The sequence below is a fragment of the Peromyscus leucopus genome, chromosome 7 (genome assembly GCF_004664715.2).
Source record: "Peromyscus leucopus breed LL Stock chromosome 7, UCI_PerLeu_2.1, whole genome shotgun sequence".
Classification (NCBI taxonomy): domain Eukaryota; kingdom Metazoa; phylum Chordata; class Mammalia; order Rodentia; family Cricetidae; genus Peromyscus; species Peromyscus leucopus.
In genome coordinates this window covers 18,918,240-18,937,803 of record NC_051069.1, presented here as the reverse complement: position 1 = coordinate 18,937,803, position 19,564 = coordinate 18,918,240, and the positions used below count along the sequence as shown (strand labels likewise).

Genomic DNA, 19,564 nt, shown 5'->3' with positions numbered 1-19,564 from the left:
CTTGAACTTATCTACTTCCACCATGATACCACCAAGCCCCTGGGTGGCTTCCCTGACGCTTCTGGCCATCTCTCTTGAATAAGAATTATTTATCTGGGGCTGGAGGGATAGCTCAGCCGTTAAAGGCTAGGCTCACAACCAAAAATATAAGAATTATTTATCTGAAAATAAACAGGATTTACAAACCTCTATTCTGAGAACTCAAGAAAGGTAGGAATCTGAAAATCTCCAAACACTTAAAGATCACAAGTCTGGAGCAGAAGGAGCCATCAAAACCAGCAGGAAAAGAAACAAAACAGAACAAAAGTTGAGGCAAAAGTCCTGCTGGCTGGCTGTTCCACCAGAGCCACCACCCAATAGACACCGTAACCTGCAAGACCCACTCCCCTATGGTGGGGTGCAGGGGGGAGGAGCTTGGTCCTGCCTCAACTTGGTATGCCATGCTTTGTTGACTCCCATGGGAGGCCTTACCCTTCTGAGGAGTGGGTGGGGGAGGTAAGAAAAGAGAGGTGGGGGGAGGGAGTAGGAGGAGAGGAGGGAGGGGAAACTGTGGTTGGTATGTGTAATAAATAAAAAAATTAATAAAACCCCCAAAAGCCATATCACCAAGTAGATTCCCACATGACCACAGATTTTTTGCGTTCAAAGTGATCATGAATGTGCCCCAACATAAATGCCCGACACAGCTCATCCTTTAGATGCCCTGGGAGGAAGGGCTCTGTGATCACTTTAGTGAGGTTCAGATGACCAGGTATCTTTGCTCTTTGATGATTAATACATAAGCTATTGTCAAGGCTTCAGGAAGTCCTGCAGGAAAGATAATCCCAAGGTTTTGTTTAGTCACCCAATCACAAATTTACTAGGCACACATACCCACACACACATGTACATGTAACTATGTAAAACACACCCTGTGGGATGCATTATGGGAAACAGTGCAAAGGATTAGTAGAAGTCACATCAAGACAATCAGGACAACAGGACACTTTCACAACTCCCAGAGATCTATGGAGAAGGAGATCCACAACGCTACTAACGATTTAAGGGAGTGTGCACCCCAGGGCACAGTCCTCTTCAGAGACATTTTGCACACGGAAATTCTGACTTTTTCTATCCATACTTCCATATTAGCATTCTATAGAGGAACCATGTTGGTAATATACCAGGAAGAGACACTGTAGACTAGAAGGAAGACCGTGAGTCAAGTTTTGGGAACCAAAGTCATGGGCAAGCTGATGAGGAAAGTGAGCTTCACTATGGATAGTGGGAACACTAAGATATCCAGAATAGGGGTATTGACACAACTTTTTTTTTTCATTCCTATCTGAACACCTTAGGAAAGTGCTTTTGGCCGATAACCCCCTTAATTGCCTCTGGATGAAGGTTCCCATTATCTAGCCATTAAGGGCAAGGGACCATTTATGAGGCCTGGGGATTTGTAACTACAGTGAGGTCATGGGAGTTTATGAGTCTAGAGAGAGAACACCAAAGATGCTCTACGTGGACACCTGAGTGCGTAGGAGAGGCCTGCAGCCACGCTGAGTTGCTGGTCTCAAAACAGTGCTCAGCCAGAGCCCAAGTGATGCTTCCATAGTTCTGGAAAACACGAAGCTCTCCCAGATGGTGAAATGGCATGCCATAGTGACAAAGAGCAGGAAAGTCTCACCAAGCTTGGTGAGTGGGCAGGAAAGAGGCAGAGGAGCCTTGTGAGACTAAGGTAATGAACTCCGGGAGAGAGGTGAAGTAAATGATGGTTATAAAAGACACCAGACCTTGAGCTTTCACCAGAGCCCAGGAAAGTGCTCTTGAGCGTCACCAGGCTGTGGGGGTGGAGGGGCCAGAGCACAGCTATTCTATCCTCCTCCTCCTCCTCCTCCTCCTCATCATCATCATCACAGGACTCTAATTCTCTACCCCTGTTGCGTCTCTAAAAAGTGAGCGGAACTTGCACAGATGTGCAGAGAGACATATTAACATCTTTGTAAGAGCAAGCAAACAGCATCACTCTATTTCTATTGACAGCTCAAGATGGCAGCAGAGGAAAAATTAACTGCGACTGTTAAGGAGAAGTTATAAATGGACATGGTATCCAGGTGGGAGCAGTGCGTGTTGTTTGGGGAGCCCATCTGTTAAGGCAGGGAGTCAAGTGTACAAGGAAGTTGGGGGGCAAGACCCCAGCCATGGAGAAGGCAAGACCCAGGTGGAGGAGCTCAGAAGAGTTCACGTTTCTGCTCACCAATCACTCATATTTTAGTCCAGGGACTAGGGAACATGACCATGTTTTTTGGGCGGGACACACTCACAAACAGCTCTGAACTTCAACTTCCTTCCGCAGCGAGTTCAAAAAGTGTCTTGTCTGCAAAACACGGATCCAAAGTCCAGGAGCTTCGCTTTTAGCATGTGAGTACATATGAGCAGAGAGGAGAAGGCATCGTGGATGACTGGTCTCCTCTTGGCAAGAGCTCTTCCACAGACACGTTTTAAAGGGAAAAGCAAAGATCTGAGATAATCTGATAAGAAGTCAGATATCTGTAATTATAGCCATTTTGGGGGTGGTGTGGGGCTTGTTTGGCCTTTCCCCCCAATATCTATCATTTTAGGTAAAATGAAGAGATTCTGGCAGAGGCAGCTGTGAAAGTTTTCAGTTTATTACCATATCTTTTCTTACCCATCCCCAGCTAACCACCAACCTCCACCGAGCAACCTGTAACTCCACTCGTGATTCTGTACATGAGGGGCAGTGCACCATGTTTCTGATCACTACAGTCCTGCAAGAGAAGGCCTGGGTGCTCCAGCTCATGAAGTAAGAAACTGAGGCAGAGTGGACGGCAGCAGTTCATTCAAAGACGTGTGGCTAGTCAACAGCAGAGCTCCAGGGCCTGAGATCACAAGACTCTCTAGACAAAGCCTTTGCCTTTGCACTCCAGGGCCCCGCCCGCCTGTCACTGCGCTACTTGCTAGGATGGTCACGGACTCACCTCTGAAACAGTAAGCAAGCCGCAAGCCTCCAATTAAATATTTTCTTTCATAGGTTGTTTTGGTCATGGTATCTCTTCACTTCTTACCCATGTGAAACATTAAATGGACCTCAATTTAAATCTCAATTTAGCTCGGAAAGCTAACGTCAATTAATAGAAAAAGAACAGGCCGGGCGGTGGTGGCGCACGCCTTTAATCCCAGCACTCAGGAGGCAGAGCCAGGCGGATCTCTGTGAGTTCGAGGCCAGCCTGGGCTACCGAGTGAGTTCCAGGAAAGGCGCAAAGCTACACAGAGAAACCCTGTCTTGAAAAATCAAAAAAAGAAAAAGGACAGCATTATGACAAGAATGATACCACATTTACTAGAAGCTAAAGATAGATAGTTTTCAGGTTTTTTTTTGTTTTTGTTTTTGTTTTATTTGTTTTCATTTTTTCGAGACAGAATTTCTCTGTGTAACTTTCGTACCTGTCCTGGATCTTGCTCTGTAGATCAGGGTGACCTTGAACCCCCAGAGATCTTCCTGGCTTTGTCTCCCGAGTGCTGGGATTAAAGGCATGTGCCACTACCACCCAGCCTAGTTTTCAGTTTTTGGGCAGAACTGTGTCTGTTTTAACAGAGTTATGTATGGATTTTGTTTTTCTGATTGATTTTATAGTTAGCTCTGCAAAGTAAATGAGAATCTGATCACTTTCCTTTGCCAGAACTATCCGAAGCAGATATTTATGAAGTCATTAGAGAATGACTCATTTCCAATTTGACAGGCTGATTCTGATGAGCCGAGAGAGACGTTCATACCACAGAAGAGCATCAGTAAAAGCCAGCGTCTACTTACACACTTCCTTTACACAAAGCCGAGGCAACCTCTCTGGATAGGGTGGTCTTGCTGATTGGAGTACTTTATGCATATAACCGATCATATTCTCACAGCAATTCTATGATATACACAACAGCAGCAGCATTTTACTCTCAGGGAAGCCAAGGCAAGGGAAAGTAGGGTTGCTTCTCTGAATCCACCATGCAGGCAGCAGCTGAGCTGGGTTCTGCAGTCTCCCCACTGCCCTGCACTTCGCCCCCCACCAGGCACACATTTCAACTCGTACTAAACTTCCATGCACGAGTGGTAAACCAATTAGTTTAAATGCTTTTTTGAATTACTGCCCACTTTAAAATAAAGACTGATCAGGTTTTATCTCCCTCAGGAAAATTAGTTTTTCAAAAACGGGGGCTGGAGAGATGGCTCAGTGGTTAAGAGTGTTCACTGCTTTGTCAGAGGACCAGAGTTCAGATCCCCATCCCCCCATCAGCTGCTCACAAACACCTGTAACTCCAGCTCCAATGGACCAGACACTCTCGCCTGGCCTCCATGGGCACACACACACTCTCACACAGACATGCACAGATGCACACACAAATAATACAACAAACTTTTCAATCCACAAAGCATTTCAAGCATATAGATAAAATAGAAGAAAATATAACATTTATATGGCCAATATACAGAAAAAAAACAGTTCTTGAAAAAATTATTTTAAAAATGTATTGTTATTGAGTATGCGTGATGTGGGGTTGTGGGTATGTACATGTGCCAAAGCCTACCTGCGGAGGTCAGAGGTCAACTTTGTGTCGTCTGTTCTCTCCTCCACCTTTATATGTAACTTCTGGGGATTTAACTCAGGTCATTGTGAGGCGAGCACTTTACCTGGCAAGAACAGTTCTTAATATTTTGTCCTCAGATAATAAGACAGAGGGAAGTGAAATTCTTTTTGTTTTCAACTTCTCCGCTGTGGGATGTTCTGTATGGTAAATGTGTTGCTCTGATTGGTCAATAAATAAAACACTGATTGGCCAGTGGCTAGGCAGGAAGTAGAGGCAGGATTAACAGAGAGGAGAAAAGAAAGAACAGGAAGGCAGAAGGAGTCACTGCCAGCTGCCGCCAGGACAAGCAGCATGTGAAGATGCTGGTAAGCCACAAGCCATGTGGCACAGTATAGATTTATAGAAATGGATTAATATAAGAGATAAGAACAGTTAGCAAGAAGCCTGCCACGGCCATACAGTTTGTAAGCAATATAAGTCTCTGTGTTTACGTGGTTGGGTCTGAGCGGCTGTGGGCCAGGCAGGAAAACTCTAACTACACTTCTCTCCTGCTACTCTCACCTTGAATCTTATCTATTCTGGAGACTTATCTCTGATCTCTAGTGTTTACAGATGAATGATTCTAAACTTTCCATAAAAGGTGTCACATAAACCCTTCAGAAACATTTCATTCAACATCGTGCTTTCAAGCTTTACCTAGGTGACTCTGTCTGCATATTTCCTTTGCCGGACATTTAAATTCATTACACCTCCTGCACACACACCGCAGTCTGCAGATTCCACATCTGGAACCTGCCTGCCAAGTCCCGGCAGAAGTGATGCTGATTGCTCTCCAAGGAGCCTGTGCTAATCTTCACTCCCATCAGTAGTGAATTCCTTAGGTTAAACTTCCTCATCAATAGCCCACTTCCTTAATTTTTATCTACCTGAATAGCACAAAAAGTGGTATTTTGTTTTTAACATGCACAGCTCTCAGCCGTTGGTATACAGAAGATTGAAATGTTAACATACATAGGCCGATCATTCCCTTGATTTTTTTAATCTGATTTTTAAAAATGCCTTTCCTGCCATGAAGTAAAGACTCATCTATTTTCTAGAATGTTGAGTGTCTGCTTTCCTCATTTAGGTCTTCAACCCACCTGGAGGATATCTGTGCATATCCTATGAGGTTTGGATTATTTGTCTCCACACAATTTATTCTTTTGGTTAACTAGCACATCCTTTCTGCTATGGATCAGTCAGGGTTCCTTTTGGTCATATCAAGTTTCCATATTTCTGAATTTTTTTTAGTGTGTTCTTCAGTCTGTTGGTGCATTTCAATAACAATATCACATCTTAATGGCACACATCTTAATCACACAGTGGGTAAGTACTATATTTTGCTCAGTAACTGTCTTAACTATTCTTTTCCTTCCTATATGAACTTTCAAGTCTTTGCTCAAATGCATAAATTCTATTAGAACTAACGAGAGTTCAGCAAGCTAGGTCACTTGGAGATAAATACAGACGAATCCAACCATTAACAGCCATTTAGTTAACTGTAAGAAAGGGCCAGCGAGATGGTTGTACAAGCTGATGACCTGTGTTTCATCCCCAGAAGTTGTGTGGAAGCAGAGAACTAGGAGGTTGTTCTCTGACCTCTGCACATGTACTGTGATACACACAAGCCTCCTCCCTCCCTCCCTCCCTCCTTCCCTCCCTCCCTCCCTCCCTCCCTCCCTCTCTCTCTCTCTCTCTCTCTCTCTCTCTCTCTCTCACACACACACACACACACACACACACACACACACACACACACACACTAATAATCACGAAGTGAACTATAAGCTGTATTATCAGAAGACAAAGAAGATCTGATTAAATGGTGAGAGAATAGTGTTTATTGGATATGAAGTTTCCACATCAAAGATGATGACCTCACCTCTGCTTCTCCATGATTTAGCTTGCTGGGCTCTGTTATAGTTCTAGAAGATTTTATGTCACATCTCTTGGATATTGTGATGTAGCCAACGATGCCTACACAAATTTGTCATCTTCTCCCCGTGTTTTCTTCTTTATTTGTTGTTTTATTGCTTTATTACAAATGGTGGGAACATCCACCAGTGTGGTCTTGGGAAATAAGAATTATTGGGCATTTCTGTCTCATTCCTAACTTCAAAAGGATGACCTCTACACTTTTCCCATAAGATATGATGTCTGCTGTGGTTTTCATGAAGTTTTTATAGTTTTGCAAAACAAAGGAAGTCATAAACCAAGGCAGGTTTAAATACATTGGTGAGCACACCAGAGAGGTGGGTACAGTGAGATGGGGGAGCTATTTTATAGGCACAGGGTGCCGTGTGATGACATTCTGAGCTCTTGGGTTGGTGGAAGCTAGTGTTCTGCTAAGTTAACTGATAAAATTGGTAATTCACTATATATATTTAAAAAGGAGCTCTTAAAAGATACATATGAGCTAAATGAGATGCTAAAACATAAAATTAAAAGTCTTTTTAGAGCAGCTATTGAAACTCAGGCTAAATTCTTAAGTTACTCCCGACTCACCTTTCTCAGACTTTGCTCATCCTAGAGTTTTCCTTGAATAGCTTTTTGTGCTCACAGTGAAGTGTCTTTATCATACAAACCAGTCCCCAAATTCCTTCCAGCCTCAAAGCCCAGGATCTCAGTTTGGCCCGCACTGAGGTCCCTATAGATCAGGGGAACTCCTCAGACTGTTAAATGAAGGTATGTCTGCAGACCCTCAGCGATATTCCTGGGGATTTATGCTGAGACCCATCTTCAAGCTTCTTGGTGCGTTTCCCTGTGTTATTTGACAGGTCAATCCTGTTAGATGTGGGTTCTGCATTCCTTCACTTCTGTTTTTCTAACAAACCCACGGAGACATCAGAGAGAACGGTGGAGCAAGATGGGGAAGCTTTCCACGAGCCCAAGATGCTGTCAGATGGCATTCTTAGTTTTTGGTTCGTGGAAGCTAGTCATCTGCTAAATTAATTGGTTTCAAAAGGTTTTAATCTATTAGTCACAGACTTAGTTCTGACACAGAGGTGGGCAAGGAATGGCTGTTCCGGAGGGCTAGAACTAGCCCAAGCTAAGGCAACTAGCCTTTGCACCTGCATCATGCCCGCCCCTCCACAGCACTGACATTCTGATCAGCCAATCAGTCCCTGCAGACACAGCTTCTTGGGGAGACTGTGTTCACACTTGTTAGACAATGCACTTTGTGCATGCAAGGTCACATATTATTTATTAAACATTACGGTCCCTCATGGTTAGGAAGGCTCATTCCTAGGATCTGATGCTAATGAGACTGAGTAGCGGGCAAGACAGCAGTCTTCGGCAGAGAGGAACAGCTGGTAAAGACCATTAAGAAAGAAACCCTTGGATCATATCAAAACTATTAGCCATTGTGGTTTGGATCTGAATTATTTCTATACCCTCTGCATCTGACATGACATATGCGACAGACTATTATACCTAAAATTAAGTAATCAAGAACATAGTTTGGCCCAATGGAGTGAAGTTTACGGATGAATCAAACATCTAAAATAACCAAAATTTATATATATTTTAGTGAGATTGACTATATAGTTCTTCCTATATTTATAGTTACTTGTAATCTATGAACTATCTTACTTGTATTTAAATGGTTAGAAATGAGACTTTTAAAGAACTCACTACTGTAGTATTTTTTTATTATTAAATAAAATATTGTTTAATTTTTAAAGCAAGATTAATTACATTACAGAACATTTTAGATGCTAATTAAGAGCAAAAAACTTAGTACTTAAGGTATAAAACATCATGAATGTTGTTATTAGACATTGATGTCTTTTGTATAATTTGGATAAGAAGAACTAACTGAACTAACTGAAATCTTTAGGTATCTCTAGCAGAGTAAATGGAGCTAAAGTTTAACTTAAAACTTAGATTTTTTTTGCTTTACCCAAATATACTGACATATATAGACAATGAAAACATTTGAATCTTTCAAACATTAGTTTCATATAAGGTTTAGTGTAACCAAACAGTCATAACAAAAAGGTATGGTCAAATGTAAGACCATGATATTTTCATTTGTACCCTCATTAAAACCAAGACTAGTATTTTATCAATTTCAAATATACTAGGTATAATATTAGATGTCATAAACAATTTTTAAAATCTAATTACAAAAGTATTTAAGAAATATAAAAGGTTGCTGGGTGGTGTTGGCACATGCCTTTTAACCCAACACTTGGGAGATAGAGGCAGGTGGATCTCTGTGAGTTTGAGGTCAGCCTGGTCTACAGAGTGAGTTCCAGGACAGCCAGAGCTGTTACACAGTGAAACTCTGTCTCAAAAAACAAAACAAAACAGAGAGAGAGACAGAGACAGAGAGAGACAGAGAGACAGAGACACAGAGAGAAACATAAAAGGTGAGAAAAATGTTTGCTGTCAGTGGATGTGGGAATGTTTGCAGCCCTCCTAGGAGTGAGTTGCAAGTATCTGGCACAGTCCTCATCTTTAAATCAGAGAGGAGTCTTTGATGGGATGTCCTTTTTTTCTTTTAGTTGACCAAATCATCTGGTTTTTAATACTTAGAAGAAATCGCTAACTAATTTAAGCTTTAGTTAGCATAGCCCAAAGTCTTTTATGATACTATGTGTTATGGGTTCATCTAAAAGACCAGATTTTATAAACAGATTTAAATATCCGTCCATTAGAACAAGTGTTACAATCACTATGTGACTCAATAGGACTGTTCTAAGAGGGCATTGCTTTCTAAACAAGATTTTTTATATATTTAAGGCAACGACTGACTATTCAAAAGCAAAGGCTTTGTCCAATAAGAAAACATATTTAATCACAGCTCTTAAATGTTCATTTGGCAAAAGGAGATGAAGAACAATTTAATATTTAAGAAAAGATTATTATAGAAAAACAGGTGAGCTGGAGAGATGGCTCAGTGGTTAAGACTATTCTTCCAGAGGACCTCGGTTCAATTCCCAGCACCCACATGGCAGCTCACAACTGTCTATAACTCCAAGATCTGACACCTTCACATAGACATACATGCAGGCAAAACACCAGTGCACATTAAGTAAAAATAAATAAATTATTTTTTTAAAAAAGCCAGGTGGTGGTGGTGGGGCATGCCTTTAATCCCAGCATTTAGGAGGTAGAGGCAGGTGGATTTCTGTGAGTTTGAGGCCAGCCTGGTTTACAAAGCAAGTTTCAGGACAGCCAGGGCTGTTATACAGAGAAACCCTGTCTCAAAAAAAAAAAAAAAAAGAAAAGAAAAAAAAATGCTGAAAAAAAAAAAAAAAAGAAAAACAGGCATTAATTTTATCTCAGGGTATTGAATTAACCTTCAAAAATTGTATAGCCTTTATACTATTTTTAACTTAGTTACACCCATATTTATTTTTACATAACTCTTTATAACATGCTTTTTAATCGCATTATTATTACAAAATTTAGAAAACAATTTTAATGAGGTAATTTTAAATGAAAACTCAGGAGACTGTATCTGAAACAAAACATATGGTGTCTTAGCTATCCAATAATTATAAACATAGGTAAAGTACATAATAGTTCTTGTTTTCTTAATCAAATTTAAATCAGTTACTTGTTAAAGATTTAAGTTATAACATATAGTTTGAAATGAATTTTTGTTAGAAAAAGTGTTTACCTTTTATTAATGTTTTTGAAGCATCAAAAGTAGGATAAAAATGTTTGAAATTTTTTACTATTATTATAAAATAATATAAAAATAGAGATGACTATTTTTAAATATATATATATCACTATGGTGTAACATATTAAGATGATATGTAAATTCTAAGGTGACTTACATAAACCTCAAAGTAGGTTTTCAAAATGACAATTTAAAAATACTTGGAGTTTTCTCTTACCTAGGCTTGGCTAAAGTAAGGGTCTTGAGAACTCCATTTTTTATTTATTTGTTTTTAAAGAGGCAGTAGTGGTCAAAAATATCCTTAACATCCTTAGAATGTGTGTGTATTTATACATATATACACCTATGCAGCATATCTAAACACACACACATGAGCCATCCTCTCAACCTGTGGAATAAACAGTTTAGAATCTCAAGGGAGGGTGGCTGTCAGTAGGAAAAACACATCCTGTAGTAGGAGCAATCACCTCTTCAAGCTAACTTACACCCTCAAGCAATGTGGACCATGTTGCAGACCCAGAGCTGGAACACAGATAAGAAGAGAACGTCTTGGCCAGAATTGTAGGGTTATGCATATCTTGTCATTAAAAGCAGTTTGAAATGTTTTAAATTGAAAAACTCTTGTTGATCGTCCCAGGAAAGATTTAGGACTATTAGTCAACTCTATTTGTTTTGTCCATGTGTTACACTGATTAAATATACTTTATGTCTTTTACCATATTTATCTATTTTAATTTTAGTTTAATGTGAGCCAAAATGAAGTCAAGCCAAGTTAGTTTACAGGAACAATGACTTATAAGTCAATCTGGCAATAAGTACATTATGTAAAAATAAAACATAACCCAATATAGACCGTTTATAGTTGTAATCATACATAAGATAGATTTCAGTAAACCAAGGTTTTCTACATAATTGTGTTGGGATTTTATTTTCTATAATCTTCATTATGAAAAGGAAAAGGCACAGAGATCTTCAGTAAACATATATCTCTATTAATTTATAGGTAGTCCAACCATAATAAAAACCTTGCATTTAAGTTTTATGTTAAGAACATGTTCAGGAGGCTGGAGAGATGGTCAGTGGTTAGGAACACTAGCTGCTCTTCCAGAGGTCCTAAGTTCAATTTCCAACAACTATATGGTGGTTCCCAACCATCTATAGTGGGATCTGATGCCCTCTTCTGGCATGTAGGCATACATGCAGACAGAGCACTCATACCACACACACACAAAAGAGTATTTTGAAAAAAAAGCATTTGAATTTATGTACCCAATATATAAATGAAGATCTGTTTTGGAAGGAAATCCTTGTCAAAATCTATATATGTAATAATAAAGGTTTGTATGAAACATTTAACATTCCCAAAGATCATTTAAATAGGTATTTAAATGTATAAATAGTATGTATTTGTCAGATCTTAATATATGATCATAATTGCACGTGCAATCTAGTTGGGCATACCAAAAAATAATTTTAGCACATACCAAAAATTAATTTTAAAGACAGAACTGAGGTAGGCAGCCCCAGTGTGTTAAAAAAAAATCTTTGACACAAACAATATATGAAAACAACCAAAAAAATATAAAAACAATTATCACAGACACATGACACAATCACGTGAAGTTAGGTGCACCCACTTTAGAAAAACCAGAATGTTTATCCTATTTCTTTAAGATGTGAGAAAGGCTTAGCAACAGAGGGCAAAGGTGATGTCTGTCCTACAGACTTAAGGTAAACCCTCTCTCTTTCTCTCTCGAGCCGAGGGGGAGAGTGAGTTTTGTGTGTGTGTGTCCTAGACTGATTTCTAGCAGGTAACTTGGAGGTCACAATTTGTGCCAAGCAGATCTGACCATCCTTCCACAACAAGCCCATTAGATGAGCCACATTAAAAGTAGAAAGCAGAAAAAAAAAAAAAAAAAAAAGATTTATTCAAGGTGCTCACATTGGGAAGGGCCGACAAAGACGGCGCAAACCTCTCAGGTCCACCTTTAGGGTCCTGAAGTAAGAAAAAGTTTAAATAGAGGGCCAGCACATCCCAGCAGCCCTGGTCCGGAGACAGGCACACCCCAGCAGCCCTGGTCCCCTGGTCCGGGTGATTACACCCACCGTACCTCATCATTATCTGTGTTTTAGTCTCATCTGTGAGGTGGTCTGACCAGCTGCTAGAATTGTTTGAAATCTCTTTCAGAGATACAACTTGCCCCTCCTTCTGTATCCCTTCCTTTTCCCAGAATGAGATTCCTGGGGAACTCCATCATCCTTAGGACCCATTCTTTCAACAGTCTGATCTTCATACAAATGGAGGAGGTGGAGATCAGTTTACAAAGCTGCTCCCCAGAAAAGCCATGCATTACTACACATGACCCAGGAGCAGATGAGATGTGTCCAGATAGTATCTGGTTTTGGTGTCAGTGGCTCTCAAAAATTTCGTGGGTTTGTTAGAAAAACAGAAGTGAAGGAATGCAGAACCCACATCTAACAGGATTGACCTGTCAAATAACACAGGAAAACTCACCAAAAAGCTTGAAGATGGGTCTCAGCATAAATCCCCAGGAATATTGCTGAGGGTCTGCAGACATACCTTCATTTGATTTAACAGTCTGAGGAGTTCCCCTGATCTATAGGAATCTCAGTGAGGGCCAAACTGAGATCCTGGGCTTTGAGGCTGGAAGGAATTTGGGGACTGGTTTGTATGATAAAGACACTTCACTGTGAGCACAAAAAGCTATTCAAGGAAAACTCTAGGATGAGCAAAGTCAGAGACAGGTGAGTGGCAGTAACTTAAGATTTTAGCCTGAGTTTCGATAGCTGCTCTAAAAAGACTTTTAATTTTCTGTTTTAGCATCTCATTTAGCTCATATGTATCTTTTAAGAGCTATACACACACACACACACACAAACACACACACACACACACACACGTATATATGTATATGTATATGTATATATATATATAATGAATTACCAATATTATCAGTTAACTTAGCAGAACACTAGCTTCCACCAACCCAAGCGCTCAGAATGTCATCACACGGCACCCTGTGTCTATAAAATAGCCCCCCCATCTCACTGTACCCGCCTCTCTGGTGTGCTCACCAATGTATTTAAACCTGCCTTGGTCTATGACTTCCTTTGTTCTGTAAAACTACAACAAACCATAAAACTGCCTCTACATTAGAACATGGAATTTGGGGTGACCTAAATCTGTGTCCCCAGGCCATGGCCTCTCAAGTAGCTCCAGAATAAACTTTCTCTTATTCCCTTTAAGACGAGAGCTTTGGTTTTTATGTTGATACACATAAAGCCAGCTAGAGTACCTGATGGAAGTCTATCTCCTCCTCCTTTTTGCAAATCTTATTGTGTGTGCGTGCATGCGTGTGTGCGTGGTGTGTGTGTGTGTGTGTGTGTGTGTGTGTGTGTGTGTGTGTGTTCTTTCTTTCTTTCTTCTGAAGTTCCCTGTCTATGCTGGGTAGGGAATCTATGTTTTAGGTCAGTTTATGTGCTGCTTTTGGGGTTGCCTTTCTCAGCTTTTATCCTGAGGTCCTCTTCTCTCACTCCTGTACATTTACACAAACACAAGGGGACTGAAGACATTGGGGGACCAATCCCTCATGCGTGTCTTCCCAGGGGAGCTAATACAGTTCCTTCTGACCCAGGAATGGGAGTTGTTTGTTGGGTTTCCCTATGAGTTTGTGGAATATTGTGGGTGTCTCTCTGGTACCCCGACACCTTTGAGTGGGAGGGAGGGAACAGGTGCCTCTTCTGTTTGGTATCTTTATCATCAGGTATCATAAAACCCCTAAGCCAAAGGCTTGGCAAGGTCAGAAGAAAAACAATGGGAAAAAGGGCAGAATTCTGCATTTGAGGAGGAGTGTTAGGAGTCAAAGGTTAATAAGTCAAAACATTTCAAAGACAGTGAAAACCAATACAAACAACACAAATACCAAGATGCCTTCTGAGTTTCAAAAGCCAACCGGACACTGACTAAAACGCCTTTAGAGATAACCAAAAGCAAGCAAACCAGCCAAACCAAGCCAAATATGTACACCAAAATGTTTCCAAGGCAAACAAATTCATTAGATTTCTTAACTCAAATACACTGGAAGTAGACCAAAAAGGTGTCTATCAAAGTAGGACCCGTGTTAATCAGCTCAGAATAAACAAACTGGCCTGTCAGGGCAGCCCTGAGCCCTGGAAGGAACTGGAAACAATGCATCTGAGGAACTAGCACCAGATGGTCTGGACTCAATGGGTCCATGCAGACACCTGGCTTCCACTCAGGTGGTTCCTCCAGTGAAAAGTGGATCATTCTCATGTCCCACGTTGTGGCACCATAACTGTGGACCCCCAACACACAGCTCTTGTCTTATAGGGAACCTGAGTTTATTATGGAGCTATTTTGAGTGACCATGGCCCTGGGAACATAGATTTAGATGACCCCAAATTCCATGTTCCCTGCTGTGGGTTCCTGACAGACAATACCAGGTTAAAGAATCTTCAGTCTGCTCCTTATTCTACCAAGGATCTTTGCTTTTAAGTGCAAATGCATACCTGATTTTATCAAATGCCTTCTTTGTGTCTGTTGAGATTGTTTATCTCACAATACATGCCTTGAACAATCATAAATGTTTTAAACATAAATCATCCTTGCATTCCCATAATAATCCTTACCTGGTCTGATGTATGTAGTTAATATGCTGATGAATTTTATTAATAGATTTAGTATTTGACATTTTTCTGGAACAAACTCTAGGGAAAATAAATTATAGCCTGAGGTGGTGGGAATTTAAGCTCATAAAACTGAACATCCTGAAAGACCCTATAATCTGATTTAATTCAGCAACATGTAGACCCCCAGTTTAATACACACACACACACACACACACACACACACACACACACACACACACACACACACACCTGTAAATTGAACTAGAGAGCCTGGAACACATGCAGGAGAAGCCAGAAGCGAGACAGTCTTATAGACAACAGTGCATCTTATTTAACGTTCACTCTAGTTTGTTCTTTTAAGGAAATACAAATTTTGTTTCTGTCAAAAGCTGAATATGGAACAGCAGGAAAGGGGCACTTGTCACACACTGCTTATGAGATCCCTCGTGTATATGCTGTAGTAAAACTGGAACCGGAGTAAAAGCCACATTGGGATATTCATGCTCAGCCCTGTCAACATCAGACTTTCAGACTAACAGCCCCGAGGGGTGTAGTTCATAGTGGAAGATGAGATAGATGATCATCCACAGTCCGAGGTTGGGGTCCTGGACTTTGTAGACTGGCTCAAAGGGTTGACCCATTCCATTTCTGTGGTAGTAGAAGCCCGTCTTCCTGAAAGTTTCTCAGCAGTATTCCAGTATTTTGAGGCTGCCCTTCTAAATCAAACCCTCCCTCTGTTTCTAGGACAGTAAGTGGTCCAGAAAAATATCTGTAGACTTTACAGTAATACAAAGTAGTACGAATGAAAGGACTGTGTAGCTGAATTACCAGGTAGTCTTTCAAGGACACCAAGAACAACTATTTCATGGAGTCGAAAGGCCAGAGCTGGTCATGGGGTCACTCCTCAAAGACGGGGAACACCGACTGTTCACCTGACTCAGGAACAGTGGCAAACAAGAGGAAAGCTGGCTTCCTGTCCCCTGCCGAGCCCCCCAAATTCTCCTGGGTGACAGTCTCCTTATGTTCCTGGGTTCTTGGTCTGCTAAACAGGGAAGTAGTCCGGAGTATTCTGTGTTCTCAGTTTAATAGGGATCCCCTTCAGAATCAGCAATTGAGTTTTCAGCCACAAACTCCACCACTGGGTACATACTAAATATGGGTGTTCTTGGTGGAGTGGGTAAGCAGCCATCTTTCCCTCAAAGGCAGATTCGCACTGTCCAGACTCCTCCTCCTTCTGTTGTCTTTAGACATGGGATGCTGCCTCCTCATTTGAAAACCCTGGGACATGTACCTCAGAGCCTACAGCATTCCTCTTCTATGGCTTCCCTCCAGAGGGCCTTCTCCCATTTTTTTCTTGGGCTCTTAACTCCCCCAGCAGACCTCAGCATATGCCAACCACAGAACAAGCAATTGGCAGGATCTCTCCTGAAGACTCTTCCTGTGCCAGCCTCAGCATCCACAGACGAAGCCACAGACAGTCAGCTCTGCCAGCCTGTGGCCTGAGCAAGCTGCCCTGTGCTGTCTACGGACCATGGAAACTTCAGCTCTAGTTCCTCCTGTTAGACCCCACTATTACGGTGCACCCTGTCTCCCCTAAATCAAAGTTTATGAACTCACCATAACAGCACTGTGTTTCTTCTCCACAGGCCCACACAAAGTCCTGCTACCCTTCTGAGCACTCCCCTGAACAACCCCCCACCCCCACCCTGCATAGAGCCTAGTCAGGGAATTCCCATTGGCTTTCGTTTATTTGTTCCTTGGCAGTTCCAAGAGGAATATCCCTGACACATGGCAAACACTTAATACATTTAAACCTCAAAAATTAAATAATGACTGGTCAGCACAAGAAGATATTCATGGAGAAGTAGTCTTGTACTTCCTCATTTTCATTCCAAATTCAATAGTAACTGCTGCTGCCAGGGCCACAAATAGCCTTTTAAAAATACAATCGTCAAATACAATTTAATTGTTATAGCCAATTTTCTGTTTTTTTTTTTTATTAATTGTTCATTTGATGGCAATCAGTGTGATATTTTAGTACATGTGAGTGGCATGTGCTGATCAAATCCAGCTTCATTTTACCCGTACCCTGCTTCCCAACTTCTAACACTCAATATTCTACGTTCAAGTGGACTTGAAATCCATGTATGAGACACACACAGTGCATGGCACTTGCCTTAATGTACCTGGCTTATTTCATTTAACATGATGTCTTCTAGTTCCATCTATTTCTGCTGCTAGTGACAGAATTCTATTCTTCTTTATGGGAAAATTACTACACACACACGTGTGTGTGTGTGTGTGTGTGTGTGTGCATGTGTACATTACATTTTCTCTATCCATTCATCAGCTGATGAGTACCTAGGCTGATTTTTATCCTGACATTGTGAAAAAAAGATTCCATGAAAACATGGGTATCCAGGTATATCTGGCATGTTGACTTCATTTTCATTGGACATATAAGTAGAAATTAGACTGCTGGATGGTGGTGGACATATCTTTAGAATTTTTTTTTATATGTTTAGGTGTTTTCCTTGCATGTATGACTGTGCACCAAGTGTGTTCAGAGGCTGGATCCTCTGGGATTGGAATTATAGATGGTTTTGAGGCACCATGTTGGTGCTAGGAATGACCTCTGGTCCTCTGGAAGAGCAGCAAATGTTCTTAACCTACAAGCCATCTCTCCAGCTCCAATTTTTTAAAAAAAATATTTTAAAGGAGCTTCCATAAACTTTTCCATAGTACCTATAGTAATTTACATTCCATCCATTAGTGTATGAGAATTCATACTTTACCACAGTTTTTGCCAGTATTTGTTATTTTGGCTTCTTGACAACCATTCTAGCTGTGTTGAGATGGCTTCTCACTGTCGTTTTTATTTGCATTTCTCTAATGGCTAACAATATTGAACACTTTTTAAAATATATTTGTTGGCCAATCAGATTATCTGAATTGTCCATGTGGGGTGTCTGAAGTAAGGGAGGCACTTTTGCTTGTCACTGTGTGTGAGTACGGAGTGCTACAGGCCTTTCTGGGCAGGTCTGCTAATTACCACATCATCCAGGACAAGAAACGCCAAGAGCTCCCTAAGATAGGTTCCTCAGTCCGCAGCATGGAACCCTCCTTAGGGTTAGGGTCTTTGCTTCTGCCACCCCAGCTCTCCAGGTTCTTCACAGATTTATGCAGATTCCCAGGCATGGCTCAGCCAGAGCTAATGGCCTATCTTCTGTTCGGTTTGTCTATCTCCAAGCTCTTGACCTGGCATCATACTCTCAACTATACCATGACCTTTCACACCAGGGCCCCCTCTATGACTCTACCCATTCTGTCCCCTGTGCTAGGACATCCTACACTCTTCTCAACCCAATTCCTACCCAACCTCAAGGGCTCTACTTGAAGGACCTCAGACTCTGGAAAAAATTTTCCTGCAATTCTCTGCCTTTAGGCATTAATCATAACTAATCACCCATCACCTGGATGAACAACTTTACCTCCCACCAGTCTAAACTCCTTGAGAACAGAAATCATGGTTCATGCTCCCAACAGCTACAGCCAGAACTTGAAATATAGAAAACTACCATTACATGAATGAATGTCTTTTGGTTGACGTGTATTAGAATCACATAAGAACACCAATGATAACCTGCAGCCGGCATATACTTGGTATACTGAAGCCTACTTCCTCCTCCCAGGGTCAGAGGTCCCTGCATTATGCTCCTTAGCCAGTGAGGGGGTTGTAGCTGTCACATGACTCTCTAGGCTGATAAGCTAGGTTTTTTTTTTTTAATTTCAAAATAATACAGGTATATTATTTCAAAATCAAACCAATCTACAAAACTTATAACAAAATGAAACATCTCCTGACCCATCTCTGATGCTGGCTCCTTAGAGACAAACCACTTCAAGCTATTTCATCTGTTTCCATGACTAATGGCCTCCACTATTTAAATTATATGCTTAAACTTTTAGTTCTTGGTTTTATTTGCTTTTAACCTCATCCTACAGAAGGTGAAAATTTCATTGTCTTCCCTATTCATTTTTTCCGTCTACCTTCTAATTTGGTTCTCTGTCAACATTTGGTTAAATCACACTTTGGCAGTTATATTATTATGATTTAGATAACATTCATAGCTTAGTCAGGATGTTCTCTGACTTCTGTGACTGCATTTCCTCTCTTACTCATCTTGTTTCCCAAGGAGTTAACACAGCTTGTCTATCTTCTGGTTCATTTCCTATCTATCGAGAGCTAATCCCCCCTCCCCGTCCCCAATTCCTTCCTAAGAGATACAAAGTTTTCAGTTGGTCAAATCCATCAACTACTTCTCCTTTTGTCTTGGATGCCCCTCTGGAAGCTTTGTGTCTGCTGCTAAGGTCTGAGCACACTTTCCTCCGTTCCTGGCGTCTCCCACCCCCTCACCACTTCTCCTTGGCTCTGTCTCAGTTCTCAGATTCATGACTTCTCCTTTTCAGTATACTTCCTGGTCCAGTGGAGTGCTCTGTTTGTTACTTTCTCATCTTTGTGACAGAATACAGCACAGAAACATCACAAGGAAGGAAGGATTTATTCAGCCCAGAGGATTAGTCCATAGTTGCTTGGCCCCAGGAACTTGGGAAGAGCATCATGGCAGCAGGAGCATGCAG

The 19,564-nt window shown here is 41.1% G+C and overlaps 1 protein-coding gene across 1 annotated transcript in view; it reads right to left on the bottom strand.

The window, feature by feature from the left end:
- Nucleotides 1-19,564, bottom strand: part of Tnfaip8l3 (TNF alpha induced protein 8 like 3) — a 32,784-nt gene that overhangs the window by 4,328 nt on the left and 8,892 nt on the right. The gene's annotated exons all lie outside the window — the stretch shown is intronic.